This window comes from Mytilus californianus, unplaced genomic scaffold (assembly GCF_021869535.1).
Source record: "Mytilus californianus isolate M0D057914Y unplaced genomic scaffold, xbMytCali1.0.p SCAF_9, whole genome shotgun sequence".
Taxonomy (NCBI): domain Eukaryota; kingdom Metazoa; phylum Mollusca; class Bivalvia; order Mytilida; family Mytilidae; genus Mytilus; species Mytilus californianus.
Window position 1 is genome coordinate 996,633 of NW_026262745.1, and position 23,087 is coordinate 1,019,719.

The 23,087-nt window shown below is 32.9% G+C and overlaps 1 long non-coding RNA gene across 1 annotated transcript; it reads right to left on the reverse strand.

Moving 5' to 3' along the window:
• Positions 1-16,391: 16,391 nt before the first annotated feature.
• Positions 16,392-18,929, reverse strand: LOC127716159 (uncharacterized). The gene is made up of 2 exons (XR_007988787.1): positions 18,148-18,929; positions 16,392-17,576 (listed from the first exon to the last, which is right to left on the reverse strand). It is a non-coding gene; the product is annotated as an uncharacterized LOC127716159 (long non-coding RNA).
• Between the last annotated feature and the right edge of the window lie 4,158 nt (positions 18,930-23,087).

A 23,087-nucleotide genomic window follows, 5' to 3' on the forward strand; every position in this document is an offset into this window, starting at 1 on the left:
GTTAGGGCTAGTGAGTAGTGTTGAAGTCAGGTATGGGATACTGTTAGGGCTAGTGAGTAGTGTTGAAGTCAGGTATGGGATACTGTTAGGGCTAGTGAGTAGTGTTGAAGTCAGGTATGGGATACTGTTAGGGCTAGTGAGTAGTGTTGAAGTCAGGTATGGGATACTGTTAGGGTTAGGGCTAGTGTTGAAGTCAGGTATGGGATAGTGTTAGGGTTAGGGCTAGTGTTGAAGTCAGGTATGGGATACTGTTAGGGTTAGGGCTAGTGTTGAAGTCAGGTATGGGATACTGTTAGGGTTAGGGCTAGTGTTGAAGTCAGGTATGGGATACTGTTAGGGTTAGGGCTAGTGTTGAAGTCAGGTATGGGATAGTGTTAGGGTTAGGGCTAGTGTTGAAGTCAGGTATGGGATAGTGTTAGGGTTAGGGCTAGTGTTGAAGTCAGGTATGGGATAGTGTTAGGGTTAGGGCTAGTGTTGAAGTCAGGTATGGGATAGTGTTAGGGTTAGGGCTAGTGTTGAAGTCAGGTATGGGATACTGTTAGGGTTAGGGCTAGTGTTGAAGTCAGGTATGGGATACTGTTAGGGTTAGGGCTAGTGTTGAAGTCAGGTATGGGATAGTGTTAGGGTTAGGGCTAGTGTTGAAGTCAGGTATGGGATACTGTTAGGGTTAGGGCTAGTGTTGAAGTCAGGTATGGGTTACTGTTAGGGTTAGGGCTAGTGTTGAAGTCAGGTATGGGATAGTGTTAGGGTTAGGGCTAGTGTTGAAGTCAGGTATGGGATAGTGTTAGGGTTAGGGCTAGTGTTGAAGTCAGGTATGGGATAGTGTTAGGGTTAGGGCTAGTGTTGAAGTCAGGTATGGGATAGTGTTAGGGTTAGGGCTAGTGTTGAAGTCAGGTATGGGATAGTGTTAGGGTTAGGGCTAGTGTTGAAGTCAGGTATGGGATACTGTTAGGGTTAGGGCTAGTGTTGAAGTCAGGTATGGGATACTGTTAGGGTTAGGGCTAGTGTTGAAGTCAGGTATGGGTTAGGGTTAGGTTTAGGATAAGCGCTAGTTCATATGGTTTGGGACCCCTAAAGTAAAAGCAGGGGTTTTAAAGTTAAGTGCTACAGTCTTAAGATTATTCTGGAAGTACCACTGAAAATAAAAGCAATAAAAACTCTAACCACCAACAAGAAATTCTTTTTAATTAACAATCATATAGTAATTATAAGTAATTATAATTTTGGGTTTGAAAACTTTCTTCCAATCATTAAGAGATATGCCATCATATGGGATATAGGGTGAGAAAAAACGTGAGTATGTGGGATATAGGGGAGGGGGGAGTGGGATCTGGGGAAAAGAAGGAAAAAAGTGAAAATTACAAAAAATTGGGATTTGGAAAATGTGTACCCTGTGTCAAACCCTCTTAAATGAAAACATCAGTGTAATATAAACCAGATTTACAAAAAAATACAATTTACATTTCATTAGTATTATATGTTAAAATCATTCTTTTATACGGTGTTCATATGATATTGCCCTGTTTTTGTAATAAGTGATCAATTAATAAAAAGATAATTAAACCATTTCCAAGCTGCATTTATGATACTGAGTTACACCATCTAATTACACAATAAATCAGAAACATTGTCCAATCTCAATAATGGCTCTGTTATAAAGAAATCTGACTATAGCAAAGCGGGGATTAAACAACATAAAAAAATACGACAAATTAAAACATTAGTCTGATCAGGAGACATAATACCACAAATTTATGACAAACTTCCCGGACAGAATTAAAATCCCCTGCAGATCTCTTCTTTACGAACATTATTTTTGTTAATCGACCATTGCATCTAACTTTACAGGAAGATCATTTTTCTCTGTAACAGATAACAAAGAGATGCAATCAGAAGAATTAAAAGATTTTTTAAAGCATCTTAGAAACATTTTTTGAACCACATAATGGGTATAAAAAGCCTGAAAAATTACTTTCCCTTCTTGCTGATAAAAGTTAAATGCTATGTCGTGTGTTAGACTAGAATGTTTGTCCATGATTAATGAGAAATGCACCAAGTCCTGTATTCTCCCATGTTGAGATATTTGCCCATGACAAATGTGTTTTAGAATTTTTTATAAATTGTGTCCCGTGTAATGTAATGAAATATTGACTAAATACATTAAGCTTGGGTGACTTAAGTTGACAAAACAGAAACGTCCACTCTGACAAGAAAACTAATGGATCAGTCTCAGATTTTATCATAGTTACCAAGAATTTGACAAAATTAAGGTTTGACAAAGAAAAGTTAGTCTATAATGTGACCAAGTGAAGCTCTGGACATATCATAATGAATTAGTCTACTGAGTGATAAGAGCCAGTTTACAGAGAAAAGCATCCAAAGTGTTTTTAGTAATGTGCGAACCAGACATATGGAGATACTGACACACACATCTACTTCCATTTAAATTGTTATTGCAATAAACAACTTTTCTATTATGTTTCAAAACATCATAATTTTCTTAGTTGTATTTCTATCATAACTTTATTTCTATACAATTCTGTATGGTATACTTTTCATGAACTTTAATTCAGCTGAAATATGATATTAAGTTGACCACAACCTAAACAATTTTGCACAACAAGACATTTCAGCCTACATACTCAAAACAAAAGTACTAAACCTCCTAACCTACTTCTGAGAGACTTCAATGAAACCCAATGAGGAATTTAACATAAAATTGGTTTATTTTCCAGGTGGTCACAGTTTTTAAATGCATCTCATAAGACTGGATGAAAGATGTAGACATTTTGGCTTAAAAAATAAGGTTCAGTATAAGACAGACACAATATGTTTACGTAATGCCACTATATGCTGGGACATAAGTTAATCAGAACCTTAGAGAGTATGACAGATTTTTTTATTTGTATATTTTGAAATTACATTACATACTGGTATTTAAGACAAGGTGTTTTTCCCACATCGTACATAACTGTTCCTGCCCACATCATACAGATGGCAGACATGTTATATTCACTATTATCGTTCAAATTCCAGTAATAAAAATCAGATATTATTCATCTCTATTGTGTTTTGAATGACCATTATTTCTATGTTTTAATCCTGTCTAATTGATTGTAAGAAAGCTTTTCAGTGAAGCAGACCTCTCAAGAGCTATTGTTATATTTTGTTATTTCTCTTGAGAGAGACTGAAATTATTGCGAAAAATGCTTAATTTTTCAGATTATTGTAGTATAGGGAATTGTCATGAGGATCTTAAGCTGACCAAGCCTGCATAAAATGTAATTAAATCTACATAAAATACAGGAGAAAAAACTCTAACTGATAAATGTTTAAATAAATATTGAATGCAGATGATATTAAATAAAATCTGTTGTTCAGTATAGGAAACTTATTTTGATCAACTTAATTGTCTTTTAGAATGTCCGTAGGCGTGTTTGTAAAAAGATGTTAGTAAAAAGATACTTAATTGTGTCACTTACAAATGTTTTGAAATTGTTCAATATTAAAAAGACTTTTTGTAGTTTTAAAAGACAAATCATAAAATATCAAAAAAAAAAGAAAATTCTGAAGCCTATTATCATAACATTTTTTTGTTTTGGGAGGGGGATATTTTTTAAAAATCCACATCTTAGTCATCAGACTGACAAGACATTTTTTGTTTTCCTTGACAACTTCCAGTCATGCTGTTCCAGTAACTTGACATGACATGCCCCAAAACGTGTCTTTCTCCCCATCTAATCTTAAACCATAGTTCCTATTTGGCCAATTATTCCATACTTAACCGGCTCTAGCATGTCACAATTATACAGCTTTGAATAATGAAGACAATGAAATCTAAATCGATCTTAATTGCATATTTCATTAATCATCACAGAAAACAAATGGAATTAATTTCCTCTCTGTCATTTTCATTTTTCAGAAAGTTTAAATGGATCCTTGTACAAAAACATATCTGATGCCTCTGAACTTAATACCTTCTGATAAACAGATTTGTTGTATTAAATTAAAATGTTTAGGTATCTTGCATACAATGTTCATATCATTTGGATGAATTTACCAGTTTTGTTTAAATATACATATATTTACTTCTTAGCTTTCTATTGAATTTGTTTTTTCTTTAGTCATACATTTCATTTTATGTGTTAGTTTTGACCAGAATATCAATTCTCCTTTTCAGAATCTAGAGGACAAAGGGTGAACTCATTGTTCATACACCAAAAAGAAAATTACGCCATTGGTTCAATTTCCATTGTTTATAATGTTTTCAACCTATCATAACGTTTTGGTTTACGCTTTTAAAAATATTACCCAGAATGCATTAGATTCTGTTGGAGTTTTTTTTTAATTAGCTTAGTACAGAAGGTTTTGTTTAAGGAAGATGATCAGCAAAAGAAGTGAATTTATTGTACAACAATTGTTTTGTTTTAGGAAGATGAGCAGCAAAAGAAGTGATTTTATTGTACAACAATTGTCTTGTTTTAAGGCAGATGAGCAGTAATTGAAGTGTTTTTATTGTACAACAACGGTCTTGTTTTAGGCAGATGAGCAGCAAAAGAAGTGATTTTATTGTACAACAATTGTCTTGTTTTAAGGCAGATGAGCAGTAATAGAAGTGTTTTTATTGTACAACAACGGTCTTGTTTTAGGCAGATGAACAGCAATAGAAGTGTTTTTATTGTACAACAATGGTTTTGTTTTAGGCAGATGAGCAGCAATAGAAGTGTTTTTATTGTACAACAACGGTCTTGTTTTAGGCAGATGAGCAGCAATAGAAGTGTTTTTATTGTTCAGCAACGGTCTTGTTTTAGGCAGATGAGCAGCAACAGAAGTGTTTTTATTGTACAACAACGGTCTTGTTTTAGGCAGATGAACAGCAATAGAAGTGTTTTTATTGTTCAGCAACAGTCTTGTTTTAGGCAGATGAGCAGCAATAGAAGTGTTTTTATTGTTCAGCAACAGGCTTGTTTTAGGTATATGAACAGCAATAGAAGAGATTTTATTGTTCAGCAACAGTCTTGTTTTAGGCAGATGAGCAGCAATAGAAGTGTTTTTATTGTACAACAACTGTCTTGTTTTAGGCAGATGAACAGTAATAGAAGTGTTTTTATTGTACAACAACGGTCTTGTTTTAGGCAGATGAGCAGCAACAGAAGTGTTTTTATTGTACAGCAATGATCTTGTTTTAGGCGGATGAGCAGCAATAGAAGTGTTTTTATTGTACATCAACTGTCTTGTTTTACGCAGATGAGCAGCAATAGAAGTGTTTTTATTGTACAATAATGGTCTTGTTTTAGGCAGATGAACAGCAATAGAAATGTTTTTATTGTTCAGCAACAGTCTTGTTTTAGGCAGATGAGCAGCAATAGAAGTGTTTTTATTGTACAACAACTGTCTTGTTTTAGGCAGATGAGCAGCAATAGAAGTGTTTTTATTGTACAACAACTGTCTTGTTTTAGGCTGATGAACAGCAATAGAAGTGTTTTTATTGTACAACAACTGTCTTGTTTTAGGCAGATGAGCAGCAATAGAAGTGTTTTTATTGTACAACAACGGTCTTGTTTTAGTCAGATGAGCAGCAATAGAAGTGTTTTTATTGTACAACAACGGTCTTGTTTTAGGCAGATGAGCAGCAATAGAAGTGATTGTATTGTACATTCTAATATGACATGCTTCTATCACTTTGTAAACAACACCGTGATTAAATTCTCGATATATCTATACTTAGCGCAGACTCAGAGATGTCCATAATAATGGCTGTTACAATATACCTCCCATGTAAATCCACATGTATCGTAACCTATGTGCAAATGCTTTGATGATTTGGCTGTGTTAAAAATTGCAATAACAAAAAAAATACAGAACCTTTATTCTTATTCTGATTTATTACAAAAAGAATTAATGCATTAGATCTCGAAAAATGTACAAAATCAAAATAAAGTAAAATTCTGTGAAATTCCATTCATGCTTTTGGTGCATTAAAGTCATTTCAAAACATGATGTTATACGAATGAAAACAATAAAGCTGAAGGTTTTTCCATTAGGTGAACCCTCCAAAATGGATAATATTGCATTAAAATGGAGTTTTGAGGTAGGTGTTGTTTTATTTTCTATTCTATTGCATTATTAACTGATTTCAGCAAGTCAACATGGCGGCTCCTTAGTTACGAAATGTCAACTGTGGATTTGACGGTAGCTTACCAGAAAAAAATGTAAATTAAAAATGGCAAATGTTGGGTTTGAGAATTAAAAGAATCAAACACATTTTTTCTAGCAGATATTTAGGAAATAATTCATGCAAGCTATAGATTTGTTGGAAATTTTTAGCTTTATCTAACAGGGGTAAAATAGAACAGCCACACACATAGCATACCTGCCCTCGCTTCAGTTATTTAAATTACTGTATTTGTCCTATTAGACAAACGCTCAGGATAAAATTTGAATATCACGGCCCAGGCCATGTGTAAATTTCCAACAAATCTATGGCTTCCATGAATTATTTCTTAACCAACAACATATTTCATACAGAACGTAACCAAAAGTAAGTGTGCAATTATCATATTGCAGTAGTGCAAGTAAAGCTTTAAAAAAATTGAAGTCATTAGTGACAAAACATTGTTTTAAACAGTCTATTTCAAGCTTTGCCCCCCCAGGGATGGAAATTTGCAGTGGCCCAGTATCCATGACCCGTAAAATGTGAGTTGGGCTATTAATATTTTTCAAATTTTTCTTATCTTTCACATGACAATGGATAACAAAAAAAATTGGCCAGTCTACACTTGAAAATGTTAATATATCATCGCTGTATACAATAAAAGGATTATCAAAATATAGGTGAATTCCTCATAGAAGAATTACATATGTATATATTGCACTCATAAGCTAGTACAAAATACAAATTACATCTGATAGGACAAATTTCTCCAATGTTCATGCAATTACCTTATATTATATAACTCTGATAAGTGCATATTACTCAATTACTACAATTTATGCAAATTTATATTTTAGTGACTTTCGATAAGGTTGAGGCAATGACCTATTTTTGGAAGAGTATAATGTTTACAAAGAATGTAGGCTGAGGTAAATATTAATCAACCTTGTATCCACCGCTTTGTCATTTATTGCTTAATTACTGTAAATTCAGAAATTATTGAATGTATTTATTATTGCGATTTTTTAAAATTGGACAAAAATTAAAGATAAATATTATTGCAATTTCGGGGAAAAATATGTATCAGATATCAGAATGCGAGTTCCAATTAAAGCAATACTCGCCCAGTCGCATTATTCACATTGATAAAAACCTTGCAATAATTTCTGAATTTACAGTATTTAGTACATTTTATATGCTGCTATGCACATAAATTAAGCTTTAATCACTTTAGGGTCATTTAAAAGACTGTGTCCAAAGCATTGGATATTAACCATACTTTACATCACTAGGTAGACATAATGTATTCAGAAAATGTTAATAAGGACCTCACAAAAATATCAACATTTCTGTGGCTAATGATTTATTTGAGGGAAAACAAAATGAAAGAAGAATGTGTCTATGGGACAGATGCCCTTGCTTGTAAATATGTAAGTGTCAATGGAATAATTCAAACATAATATGACATTTGTTTCTGTATGTTGTCATTAGTTATAGTGGGGAAATGACAAATTCACCAATTTTTCATTTAGAAAGGGATATTACTCGAGAATGGTGAAAGTGACACTAGGCAAATTCAAACATGATATGTGTTTCGTGGTAATAAGCATTGTGTAAGTTACAAAACAGGGAGGGGGGGGGGGGCATAAAAAATGTGTACCTTTCAATTTTATCTGGAAGCAAGCTGGAAACTTGAATTCATCACAGCAGTCTTTCTGTTAAAATACCTAATCACATCTACCATGGACCTGGTTAAAATCATGATTTCCTTTTAATCCTGCAGATTAAAAGTACATCAAACAAAAATACTGAGAGTGCTTGTGGAAATACAACTCCTGAATACCAAATATCATAGACTTACCATTAGTTGTTCCCCTTAATCTGACCTAATCACAAACTTTTAAATGTAAACTATGGAAACATTTCAAAGTCTATAGACCATAACTGAAAGGGCAGACAAAAAAAATCTGAATGGAAATGATATGTGCCAATGTTAGTACAACCATATATCCAATATTATTGACTTACAATTAATGATTCCCCTCAAAAGTGATCGACATGTAGTAGTAATATTTAACAATGTGTTGACACCATTGTTGGTGGAAACAGCACACTAAAGTCTTGGCTTTGTGAGTGCATTGAGGCATTACAAAAACTATATTCAGAAGTTTTAAACCAGGTGTTAAAAAATTCACTAGCAAGACGCCCGGGACTAGAGCATTTATGGCTCCAAGAATTTGAATTGGTTTGTACAGGTCCTGTTGTACATATTTTAAAAATAGAACAAATAACTCTGGGCGGCTTGGTATCATGTATTGATCGCAATTCTCATACTTTAAATATCGATTTCTCAATACGGGGGGGGTGGTATTGTACATTTCTTATGCTGAGATTTTCAATTAACAGTAATGGCGATACGATGTATTGATCGTTATTGACCTGTCTTGTCGGACAGCTGTGCAACCAAATATTTCTAAATATTTTAGTACTGGCACCCCAGGAACTTCATCAGTTGTAAAAAGAACAAGAGGTTCTCAAGAGCCTGAATCGCTCACCTGTATTTCAGAGGAGAAGATTTTTAAATGTTAGCAAACTTGATGAACAAATTGTGTAAAATTGTCTTTAAAGGGCAATAACTCCTTAAGGGGTCAATTGACAATTTTGGTCATATTAACTTTTTTGTAGATCTTACTTTGCTGAACATTATTGCTGCTTACAGTTTACATATATCTATAGTAGTATTCAAAATAATAACAAAAAACTGCAAAATTTTGTTAAAACTACCAATTCGGTGGCAGCAACCCAACAATGGGTTGTTCGATTCGTCTGATAATTTCAGGGTCGATAGATCTTGACCAATTAAACAATTTTACCCCATGTCACATTTGCTCTAAAAGATTTAGTTTTTGAGATATAAGCCAAAAACTGCATTTGACCGTTATGTTCTATTTTTTAGCCATGGCGGCCATGTTTGTCAATGGATACAAACTAAGGATACAATTTATAAACAACATACCCTAAGGAACATTAAGTTAAAGTTTGAAGGTAATTAGCCCAGTAGTTTCAGAGAAGAAGATTTTTAAATGTTAGCAAACTTGATGAACAAATTGTGTAAAATTGTCTTTAAAGGACAATAACTCCTTAAGGGGTCAATTGACAATTATGGTCATATTAACTTTTTTGTAGATCTTACTTTGCTGAACATTATTGCTGCTTACAGTTTATATATATCTATAATAATATTCAAAATAATAACAAAAAACTGAAAAATTTTGTTAAAATTACCAATTCGGTGGCAGCAACCCAATAATGGGTTGTTCGATTCGTCCGAAAATTTCAGAGCTGATAGATCTTGACCAAATAAACAATTTAACCCAGTCAGATTTGCTCTAAAAGCTTTAGTTTTTGAGATATAAGCCAAAAACTGCATTTGACCCCTATGTTCTATTTTTAGCCATGGCGGCCATGTTTGTCGATGGATCAAAACTTCGGATACAATTTATAAACTAAATACCCTAAGGAACATTTAGTTAAAGTTTAAAGGTATTTGGCCAAGTAGTTTCAGAGGAGAAGATTTTTTAAATAGTTTACGACGACAGACGAAGACGACGACAGACGACGACGGACGCCAAGTGATGGCATAAGCTCACATGGGGCCCTTTGGGCCCCGGTGAGCTAAAAACTGTAGTTTTGATGGGCTAGCAGTTCTTCCAACAGGGCTAGTAAAATCCTGCTGCAAATAAGTCCTGGGCTAGTAAGCTGTAACAAAATTTTTTAACCCCTGTAAACTAGAAAGCTTTTGTGAGTCTTGGAAAAAAGTAAATTTACATTTGGGTATTGCCTAGTGCATTAATAATTAATTTAACATAAGAAAAAAATATTTATTTATTATATAATTTTACCATTAATCAATTGGGAAGTTTTATTCAGCATAGCAGTCTTCCTGATAAAAATACTGTATGACTTCTATCATGGACTTGCTTAAAACCATGAATTCTATTCTTAATCCTGTAAGAAAAAAATTTTCAGTTAACGTGAAGGTACATTAAACATAAAAAATGCATATATATATACATACCTACTCAGAGCAACCAAGTGGTTTGATACTGGGGTTAAAAGATAGTACAGCATTGTTTAAGATGAATTTTTCTTGGTCAAGTTAGTAGTCATCCTGTTGGTAGCTGGACTGTATTGGTCATCCTTTTGGTAGCTGGATTGTAATGGTTTTGTATCAATTATGTGTTTTACTTATGTGACAAATGATTTGGATTGATAGAGGAAAGGTTTGTGATATGTAAAACTGGTTAAACCTCACCATATTGTGTGTCTGTACCAAGTCACGCTATCTGGACTGTGTGTTCTTTGTTCATGTTTGTCTATGTATGTACCTTTATTTTTTTTTCGAAAGATGTTGGTGGTTGTGGTCAGTTTTATTATCCAATATTGTTGATTATATTTTTTGAAGTTTTGTCCTATTAATATGCATTACTGAGTGATTATCACCCCATTTCCAATATTTGTTGTTTCCGAGTTTAAAGGCTTATGGGTATTTTCATTGTTTGTACACCAAAATTGAAATTAAAGTTAATTCATTAGGTTCAACCAGATGAGAGAGTTGTAAATCAATCAAATTGTTTTAGTGTACACTTTTGAATACATTACCCACAATGCATTAGAGTCTGAAATGGAAAATTCAATCCAATAAAGTACTGTTTTCTTATTTATTCTCTTTGTCAATCTCTATTTCTGTGACTTTCCTACAAATTAAGGTAAGATGCATCCTGCCTTACGAACCTTTTGCATCATGCATAATAAGTTTTTAGTTCACCATATCTCCAAAGGAACACATTCTCTAGTGAAATGTACAGATTCACAATTATCTGACAAAAGTCATCGATCTTGGATATAATTAATCAAAGTCAATATAAAGTGCATTATGATACTTTGTTTAGGATTAACATTGGACAATGGCAGATATTATCTGGTTGTAGACTGCAATACAATGGGCTTAAATCACAGGCTTAGAACTACATCCATTAGAAATCCTGCAAAAGATGAAGTTATCTAAATTTAATGAAATTCTCCCATGAAAATGAACAATTATTTTTATCTAATGATAAATCTTCCTCTATGGGAACAGATTCTAGCAATCAATGCTTTTGATGTTGTAATTCCAATGCTTTTTGAAATAAAAATAAAATTCTTGAAATACAGTCAAACCTGCCTTAACAGTCACCTGTCTCTAAATGGTTGTTTCAGACCCTCCCAAAGGTTTTTTCTATATATAATGTAACTCTTTTCAGCAGTCACCTAAATTTGACATGAAATTGTCATTTCAACTTTTAACAACTGTCATTTTAATGCTTTAACTACCAATATACATGTAATCATCACACAAAATACATGTTTTCAATATCAAAGTAAATAAAATGCTTCGCTGAGCACAGCCTGATACGACCGCAGTGGTCGAACCCTGAACCATTGGGGCAAATTTGGACACAATATTCAAGCTTGATACCATCTAAATTTGGATTGTGATCAAATTTTTGAAATAATATATGTTTCTGACACAAAATAAATGTGGTCAAAGATTTTACAAATCTAATGCTCAATACTGTGCAATTGAAGATTTCTTCTTGAAACTTTTCAAAAATTTGAAATTTTGAAAATTTTGAAAAAAAAATATGAACCCTTTTAAAAAAAGAATTGGAAAACCCCCTTCCCCCCAAACTTTTTGAATCCCTCTTTTAGCATTATCCATCAAACTAAATTGCAGTCTTTCCTTTGTAGTATGGAACCTTGTAGTACAATTTTAGAGAGATCCATACACTTAATCACAAGTTACTGTCTGGAAACTAGAAAAATGCTTTTTTTTAACCATAAAAGCCCATTTAAATACATCATAAAAGTATCAAAATAGAAAATGACATCATAGTCATGGCTAAAATTAAAAAAAACCTTCATCAGCAACTTTTAATAGTAATATCTAAAAATAAAATTTCTTCATCAGCATTTAAAAGTAACTTCTAAAAATAAATTGACAGCTAGGACTTTGCAACCATAAAAACCCATTTAAATACATCATAAAAGTATTAAAATAGAAAATGACATCATAATCATGCCTAAAATTAAAACACTTTCATCAGCAACATTAAATGATAATTTAATTTTGGATGTAACACGTCTTCTGATTGGCTGAAAGCATTTTATCTATCAGCATAGACATAATTTTGTCATGTTACCGTGACGTCATCAAAGTTTTATCATGATTTACTCATTGAAAATGAAATTTGGAATTAAATTATAAGGAATGACTGTAAAATTTTTTCTGTCTATTCGAAATAACCTCAAAAATGTGGTGCACACTTTTAAATAACCCGGTAGCGGGTTATTCAGTGTGCACCACATTTTTTATGTTATTTCTTCATAGACATAAAAAATATTATAGTCATTCCTTAGGTAATATCTAATCAAAGCGCGAAAGCGCTGTAAAGGCAGTTAATTACAGGTTGTGTGTATTTTTAGTCCAGTTATATCATTATCTTGCATAGTACAGTGTACTTATCAGAGGTGGCTTTCAGTATTTAAGATTTAGAGTTCTCTAATGATATTGAACAAGTTATATGAATGTCATATTCTGAGCACTATATGAAGGCGATTGTTCTCACTTGTTTATGAACTAGTGCATTATGTCCAGTTTGTACCTTTTTTTATCTATGTTTATAGTCAAATTAGTTATCAAAGGTACCAGGATTATAATTTAATACGCCAGACGCGCGTTTCGTCTACATAAGACTCATCAGTGACGCTCAGATCAAAATAGTTATAAAGCCAAACAAGTACAAAGTTGAAGAGCATTGAGGACCCAAAATTCCAAAAAGTTGTGCCAAATACGGCTAAGGTAATCTATTCCTTAGTTTTTCGAAAAATTCAAAGTTTTGTAACAGGAAATTTATAAAAATGACCATATAATTGATATTCTTGTCAACACCGATGTGCTGACTACTGGGCTGGTGATACCCTCTGGGACGAAACGTCCACCAGCAGTGGCATCGACCCAGTGGTGTAAATAGTAACAAAGGTACCAGGATTATAATTTAATACGCCAGACGCGCGTTTCGTCTACATAAGACTCATCAGTGAAGCTCAGATCAAAATAGTTATAAAGCCAAACAAGTACAAAGTTGAAGAGCATTGAGGACCCAAAATTCCAAAAAATTGTGCCAAATACGGCTAAGGTAATCTATTCCTTGGATAAGAAAATCCTTAGTTTTTCGAAAAATTCAAAGTTTTGTAACGGGAAGTTTATAAAAATGACCATATAATTGATATTCAAATACTGTTTAAAATAGTTAGGCATTTTCTTTTTAGTAATAAGTAAATGTTATCAACTGTATTTTATTCAACTCTGCAAATGTGGTTTGTTACTGTTAAGTATGGATGATAGTTGTTTCATTGGCAATCATAACACATCTCCTTATTTATATAATGATCTATATTCAACGACCTCAGGTACAAAAAAAATGAATGTAACTAAACTATGATGGGAAACCTTTGACTTCTTTCTTTTATATAAACTTTTGATTTGGTACCATAGAACTATGTAGAATAAATGTACATTGCAACATGTCAACTCTTTCAATGACAATACTTTTTTTTAGAAACTATAACTCCAAGCAAAATTATATTTTCAAGTTTAAAGTAATTTATGAATGAAAATAGTTCTTAATTAAGAAATAAACTGATTCGCTGAGCGCAGCTGGATACACCCGCAGAGGTCCTACCCTGAACAGTTGGGGCAAAAATGGACACAATATTCAAGCTTGATACAGGTCTGAATTTGGATTGTAATTAAATATTTGACATATTATAGTTTCTGAATAAATGTAGTCAAAGAACTTGAAATCAGTTATTTGAATTGAATTTATATTCAATTAAAGATTTCTTGCTGTTGTGCAATACACTGTCCTGTTGCGCAATACTTAATAAACCTGTTGCCAGACTATAAATAAATAAAGTTCAATTTCTTCTCAATGTCATATTTGAAATTTATGGAAATCTATAGGGAGATTACATCAATAGCTATAAATAATTCACCAAAGTTTCATGCGAACTGCTTAAAGCATTTTTGAGTTGTTGTCCAACAAGAGTGCACACGCTGAAATGTCTCGCCTTCTTTACTAATCACTGATATTATGTTGATAGTCCTTAATATAAAGCTTTATTACAACTGTCACATAAACTTAACATTAACCAAGAAAACTAAACATTGACCAATGAACCATGAAAATGAGGTCAAGGTCAGATGAACCATGCCAGGCAGGCATGTACAGCTAACAATTCTTCCATACAACACATATAGTTGACCTATTGCTTATAGTTTAAGAAAAACAGACCAAAACACAAAAACTTAACACTGAGCAATGAATTGTGAAAATGAGGTCAATGTCAAATAAAACCTGTGTGACTGACTTATAGATCATAAAATATTTCCATACACCAAATATAGTTGACCTATTGCATATAGTATTAGAAAAAAGACCAAAACTCAAAATCTTAACTTTGACCACTGAACCATGAAAATGAGGTCAAGGTCAAATGAGACCTGCCAGCCAGACATTTACACCTTACAATCATTCCATACACCAAATATAGTAGACCTATTGCATATAGTATAAGAAAAACAGACCAAAACACAAAAACTTAACTATAACCACTGAACCATGAAAATGAGGTCAAGGTCAGATGACACCTGCCAGTTGGACATGTACACCTTACAGTCCTTCCATACACCGAATATACTTGACCTATTGCTTATAGTATCTGAGATATGGACTTTACCACCAAAACTTAACCTTGTTCACTGATCCATGAAATGAGGTAGAGGTCAAGTGAAAATTGTCTGACGTGCATGAGGACCTTGCAAGGTACGCACATACCAAATATAGTTATCCTACTACTTATAATAAGAGAGAATTTAACATTACAAAAAATGTTAACTTTTTTTCAAGTAGTCACTGAACCATGAAAATGAGGTCAAGGACATTGGACATGTGGCTGACGGAAACTTCGTAACATGAGGCATCCATATACAAAGTATGAAGCATCCAGGTCTTCCACCTTCTAAAATATTAAGCTTTTAAGAAGTTAGCTAACACCGCCGCCACATCACTATCCCTATGTCGAGCTTTCTGCGACAAAAGTCGCAGGCTCGACAAAAGTCGCAGGCTCGACAAAAACTGGAAAATAATCCCCCCTTTTTTAATGAATAAAACCCCATAACTCAGAAATGTAAAATCTAAAATTCATAAAATTCTAAAGGGAGCTTACGGATTGATTATTTAGTCTTAGATGCAAGATTTTTTTATCAGTTGTTAGTGGCTTTGAACTAGCTGTCAGTTACTGTGAGTACTCTCAGATCTGTACTTTGTGTCTTTTTGTTGTTTGGATGTACAACTACCCAACCACGTCCACTTGTATTTGTATTTATCCATCTGATGAGTTAAGCCTCTTTCAACTGATTTTTATAGTTCGTTCTTATATTGTACTGTTACACAACTGTCCCAGGTTAGGGGGAGGGTTGGGATCCCACTAACAGTTTAACCCCGACACATTCTGTATGTACATGTATGTGCCTGTCCCAAGTCAGGAGCCTGTAATTCAGTGGTTGTCGTTTGTTTATTTGTTGCATATTTGTTATATTCGTTCATTTTTTGTACATAAATTAGGCTGTTAGTTTTCTTGTTTGAATTGTTTTACATTGTCATTTCGGGGCCTTTTATAGCTGACTGTGCGGTATGGGCTTTGTTCATTGTTGAAGGTCGTACTGTGACCTATAGCTGTTAATTTCTGTGTCATTTGGTCTCTTGTGGAGAGTTGTTTCATTGGCAATCATACCACATCTTCTTTTTTATATTTACATCAACAGATATAAACAATTCACCTGTGACATAATCTTCAATTTGTTGAAGGCGGTCACTATATGGTAGAATAGAATAGAAGTCAAGGTGAGACAACAAAACTTAGTGGTAAGATCTCTGAAATTTTTTATACGGTACAAGTTTTTCTCATTGTTGGAGATTGTACGGTGACAGTAACACCTGTAACTGCTTAAACCCATTTCTTATGCACTTTAGTTCGATAAACTCACTGAATATCATACCACATCTCCTTATTTTTATATGCATTACAATTTACATGTGCATGTAATTATAGATATATATATATCAGAACAAAATTCATTGCGTCACTTTTATTTATGCATCCTTTGGCACAATACAAGTTCTAAAATTACACAACATAAAACAACTAAATGTTATTTCAGATGAAAGTTTTGTTTCAGTTCCAATCATACATGTAGGATTTATTAGAATTTTGTATATTTTGCCAAGTCCAATAATTCGCTCTTCATGTATGTGCACATGTTAATTGGAGACTTTTCTATCCCGTATAAGAGTTTTGGAACTAATTCTGTTTCTTTTTTTGAAAAAAGTTAGCAAACAAATCTTGCACATTTAAACCTTTGTCTGCCATCACACTGTCACCTGGATCACATAATAGAACTATTCTACATCTTTCAACTATTACATAGTCACTGGTAGAACCAACATATGCATTAGAGACATAGTTGACTAAACCACCAGGTGTCTAACATACAAGTATTTTCAGTGTTTCTGTTTTTATATGATGAAAAGGTTGCATGAGCTCTAGGAGCTTTAGGTTTTATCACGGGATATTCTGTGCTGTCAATAATAATCCAAGTCGTAGGAAACTTTAATTTGAAGTTGGATGGCGACTAAACCACTAGATGGCCAAGTGTTAGCCTCACACCACTGTTTAGACATAAAAACAATCCATGTATACACAATATTCTTAACACTAGATTCAATCTAGAATCTAGAAAGTTCAAAGTTGGTTGTATAATGCCTCAATTTCATCAAAGTCATAAAAAACTATTTTCAACTGACACCCTATCAATTTGAAAATATATGTATCTCAAACAATGTGCTGCTGGACCAAGTGTGTTCAAAACAAATAAAAATTTAGTATACAACTCTAAACCGGTATAAAAATGCATGGCTGTGTCACGTGTCTTCATTTCAAAATTCTCTGCTGAAAACATAGGCATTGATGGTGTTTGCGTAATTCCATCTGTGAAGCTCAACATTTATAAGCTCGGCAGTTGGTGGTGGACAGTTATAAATCCTTTCTGCAGTATGAATGACTTCTTCAGGAAAACCAACTTTACAATCAAAACTTTCCTCTAGATTTTTACTACAATATTCATCAAGTTTAGTTCTTTTGTTTTCACAGGAAACTGCCCTGATTTTTCTTTTTGCAGACGATTCAGTCTCTTGCTTGGTCCAGGAAAATAGGCTGGGAATGTCAGTAGACTTAAGTCTCTGTATGGTGGGTTTGCGCCCTGAAAAAGGTTATAAAACATTAGTTTTTTTATAATTTAAATGAACTTCCATTAGCAATGTATACTTTGTATTACCTGGTGAAATATTAACTAGATTTATTCATTACAATCTGGATAAAACTATGTTTGCCTGATTCAATGTATGTTATGTAAATCTAAAACAATGAGAGACTTATGCAACAAACGTACATTGTTTGTACCTAAATAACTATAATATAGGTGAGAGCATGTCATTGTTTTGTTCCTGTTAACATTGTCATTGATATTTTTCAAGAAAGTCTATGAGGCATAGCTTATGCATTTCTGTCATTACTACATTAGCATACTTACTGCTAAAATAATTCTCAGTATGATATACCTCTTGTAAGAAGTCATTATAATTGTAGCAATCACCAAAAAATCTCAAACAGATCACATTGAATCGTAATCCAAAAAATTATGACGTCTTGAATAACCACCCCCTTTTATTCTTAAACGATAATTGCGGTTGTAAACAGACTTTGGATTATTCGCATGGCGATAACATATATACATTGTAACTATATATTTCAAAAAGAAAATAGAGTTTTACCATGAATAGTTTCCTCCACGTAGTCTTTTTCAGTAAAATGTGCCTTGCAAACAACAGCTGATTGAGATGGACTCCACGATTTAAACGTGTTCTCGTCCAATCTGCGTATGGGCCATGGCGTTGATCCAACTTTTCCTTCTTTTTAAGTCATTTGGAAATGCATGTCCTCCTCTTAAATGACATCCAGGTACACAGCAACAAGTACTTGGCATCGTTAATTAAAAATGTAACTGAAATAGTTGCACAGTGCAGAAAACGGAAGTTGAGGAACAGGATCGGCTACCACGGCGCCACCTATTCAGGAACGATAATTTGCTACTTTATATAACTGCGAAATAACAATAACGTTAGACGGGTTCACGTGCATAAACAGAAATGCGCTTTAAATTGTATAATATAATTCATGTTCAGTCGACCTTTAATTATTATATCAACGACTGAAATGATTTATAAACATCTAGATTGCAGAAAACACTCGAAACTAACCCGAGCTCTTTCCACACGGAATTCAAATAATTCTAGTTTGTCAATCGGTTGACTGCTTATAATGCAAAATACAAATATATCAAAAGTTTTTAAAACTAACAAAACACAATGATCGTTTCTCTATTTCCCAATGTAAATGAAATGAAACAAAAAACATTTTATATCACTATAAGAAGAGGAGAGAATTCAACATTTCCGGATCTACTTGGAGCCTAATGACCCCCCACGTAGATAAGTTGGATATCGCGGAAGGAAGGATTAACGCGGCAACCAGAAAGGCATTAAAGCACTGCCTTTAAAAATAAAATTCCTTCACATACATAATCATGGCTAAAATTAAATAATTTTTAAAATAGAAAATGACATCATAATCATGCCTAAAATTAAAAAGCCTCCATCAGCAACATTAAATAGTAATATCTAAAAATAACCTTCACATACATAATCATGGCTATAATTAAATTACCTTTATTAAACATTTTTATAATAGTAACTTCTAAAAATAAATTGACAGCTAATCACCTAAAGACAATACATTTCTTTATAAATGATTTACAAGCAGTGTAAGGGAGATAATTTGACAATATGTGTTTGAATTACCACGCTTACACTGCTTTAAAATTATGTTTTGAACTTAAGTAATTGTCTATTAACCTGGAAACCCTTGTTTTCCCCCTTTTTTGCCCCTAATTCCTAAACAGTTTGAGCCATAACCCCCCAAAGCAAATTCTTACCATCCCTTTGTGATATGGTAACTTGCGGTATAATTTCAGAGAGATCCATGATACACCATTTCACAAGTTATTGTCTGGAAACTAGAAATATGCTTATTTGGGCCCCATTTTGGCCCCTAATTCTTGAACTGTTAGGATCATAACCCCCGAAATCAATCCCAACCTTCCTTTTGTGGTAATAAACCTTATGGTAAAATTTCATAGAAATCCATACACTTAAACAAAGATTTTGTATGGAAACCAATGTGTCTTTGGACGACGATGACGACAACGTGATACCAATATACGACCGCAAAATTTTTGCTATCCTATAAAAATGAGAATCAGAACCTATTACAACATAGATCGCCCAATGGGAGGTGAATTCCAGATTTCCTTGTGTTCTACTCCTTTCAGTTTCCATTGAAAACTGTATCACTGACTTGTTTCTCCACAAACAATAACATATTTCGAAAGTTTTCTTCCAATTTACAATGTCAGAATCTGCCAGTTTTATTTCAATGCTCACAAGAATGATAACTCTACTGATTAAAACACTTAAAGAATTTGCTGCAATCCCGGCAACAAACGATGTTGAAATTAGAATTTTTGTAACCTCTTTTAGAAGTTCACCTCTCTTGAGCAGTCACTTTTAATACTTTCCATGAGTGACTGCGTAATACAGGTTTGACTGCACTGTAGGTAATAAATGAAAATTACATGTATACTGATGATCTATCTCTTTATTATATATATGAACAACTCAAGTTTCAGTTTTAATTCAAACCGTTTCAGTTTTAACATATATGTATTGATTGGACACTTCTTTGATGTTGGTCCATATTTTGACTGTCGTATGTCATAATTTGGCTTTTTGTGGTGTAGGGTTGCCGTCTCAATGATGTATATCTAAATTCCCTTCTTATTCATACTTACATACATGTATGACTGCATCATATCATAAAAGCTATTTTTAGATCCTGAAAAGAAAGATAAATTGTGTTGTAAAATTGCAAAATCATTAAGCAAATGTAAAATACTGATTGTAATGAATTCTTCTTGTCATGTATAGCTAGGTCCTACAAAATTGAACTAGATGTGTCAGAAACGACATGAATGGCCTCGCTTGCAAAAAAAGCTTGAAGCCGTATTTAGGAGTGGAAATTTTCGATGTCCAAAGCACTTTATTTTTTGCAAAAATCAGTGGAGAGGAATCAAACATAAACTTGATCTTTAACTCTTCATAGTAAACTAACATACTAATTATCAGCTTAATAGAAAAAAAGTATGTATAACTGTTATTTTCACAAAATTTTCAAAGTCCAAAGCCTGTAACTTCTTCAAAAATCAGCTGAGCAGAACCAAACGTAAACTCAATCTGTAACTCATCATAGTCAACTCACCTACTTAAAATCAGCTCAATATGTGAAGGGTTTAAGAAAAAGTCAGTATAATTTGACATTTTCACGAAAATTTTCAAAGTCCAAAGCCTGTAATTTCGGCAAAAATCAGCGGAGCAGAACCAAACATTAATGCCATCTGTAAGTCATCATATAAGACTCACATACTAAAAATCAGCTCAATATGTGAAGGTGTTTAGAAAAATCAGTCTGTGTAACTGCTATTTTCACGAAATTTGAGTTCAAAGCCCATAATTTCAACAAATATCAGCAGAGCAGAACCAAACATAAACTCCATCTGTAACTGATCATATTAGACTCACATACTAAAAATCTGCTCAATATGTTAAGGCATTTAGCAAAAAAGTCTGTATATCTGGTGTTTTTTCCAAATTTTCAGTCCAAAGCCCATTTCTTCTGCAAAAATTAGTAGAGGGGAACCAAACATAAACTCTATCTGCAACTCATCATAGTAATTTCACATACTAAAAATAAACCCAATATGTGAAGGCATTTAGATAAAAAAGTCTGTATAACTTCATTGCGAAATTTTCAAAGTCCAAAGCCTGTAATTTTGGCGGAAATCAGTGGAGTGGAACCATACATAAACTCGATCTGTAACTCATCATAGTAGACTCACATACTAAAAGTCAGCTCAATATGTAAAGGCGTTTAGAAAAAAAGTCTGTATAACTTCATTGCGAAATGACGGAATGATAGATTGACGGATAAAGCCAAAGGTAACACTATATGGCCCCAACCTAAGTTGGCGGGGCCATAAAAATGTACTTAATGCTAAAACATTTCATTCTGCCAGGTGAAATTGTCTTATTTCTCTTTTTATTTAAACTAAAACAATCAGAATTGTATTAAAAAATGTCTTGCATGTTCTTTAAGTTTGAAGGTTACATGTATGTCTAAAATCTGCTGGCATCCCTGATCAATATATTTATCTGCTATACACGTAGTAATTTTCAGTTACTTAGTTTTTATTGAATGAACTGGGTAGTCTATTAAGGAAAGGATCATGTATTTTCAGTTATCGAGGTTGGGCCCTGACCACCTTGATTACAATAGTGTATGTAGACATATTTACAGTAGTGCAGAATTATTATGTAATTCAGAGATCAATTAATTGTCTACTAATTATGATTTTTGTTTATTTTTAGATATTCTGGAAGGCCAGTGTACAGTAACAAAATTTTGATTTAGTGGACGTTATTTGCATACAATGAATCTGATGATGTTTTTGTGGACAGTAAATAATATTTGAATTCTGAAATTGTTGTATGTTTAATAAAATGACATGGTCACTGTGCCGGACAAAAATCAGAAACGTCTTTTCTTATTTTATGTCAAGCATGATAGAGTATAGAGTTTGGGGTTGTAGTAGTTTTCAGAAATTAAGTAGCGTTTTATGTTAGTTTGAACAAGTGAATTTAGAACATAATAGAATGTAAGCTAAAATCATATGAAAAGGGAGTTAACTCAAATTTAAAATAAAAAAATTCTTACTTGGACTATTCTTGTCATAAATATGTACTTATTTCATATTTCTATTCTTACGGAGAGTCTGTATTTAAATTAGTTAAAGTATTACAAATAAAACTAAAAAATGGTTTGAGGTTGTTCAGGAGAAATATTGTAACAGTTAAGTACAAGTTAGTACAAATTGTGTTAGGGAAAATCAAAATACGTTTTTTAAAAGACAATTAATGAATGCATTTAAAGCACCAACCTTTCATCTTTAGTGAGGGGCAGGGGTTAATTTCTGTTTTGCTTGATTCTCAAATTCTTAAAAAAAAAATGTTTCTGAAGAAAAGTGAAAAAAATGCTTGGTTCCAATTAAAATTTGGGAAAACATGAATTCAACATTTAGTTTCAAAAAAATTTCTTGTTTTTTTACGTTATAGAAATAAAATACTTCGTTTTTGATTTAAAATAGAAAACATTGTTTGTCCTAAAATTTTAGTAAAAACATGCATGCACAAAAGACAAATGGTTGGTGTCTTATCTAATAAGCTTGTAGAGTTTTTAAAAGTACTTATTGGAAGGACAACCTATATAAACACAAATGTTGCAATTCTAGTCTAGGACAACTTAATAAATAATATATAGAAAATTCAAGGAAAAAAAACCTTGACAAACATGTTAGAAGAAACGACATCAAACTAAAAATAAGTAACAGTAGGCTAGTTATTGAACAGTTTCCTGTTACAAGAACACCACTGAGTAGAAAAAAATGCATGCATTATGTTTTTTAAATTTCACTTTTAATACTATCATGATGTCCTAAATAAGATTATATTTGGAAAAATTATAATGATTAAAGATATTATTT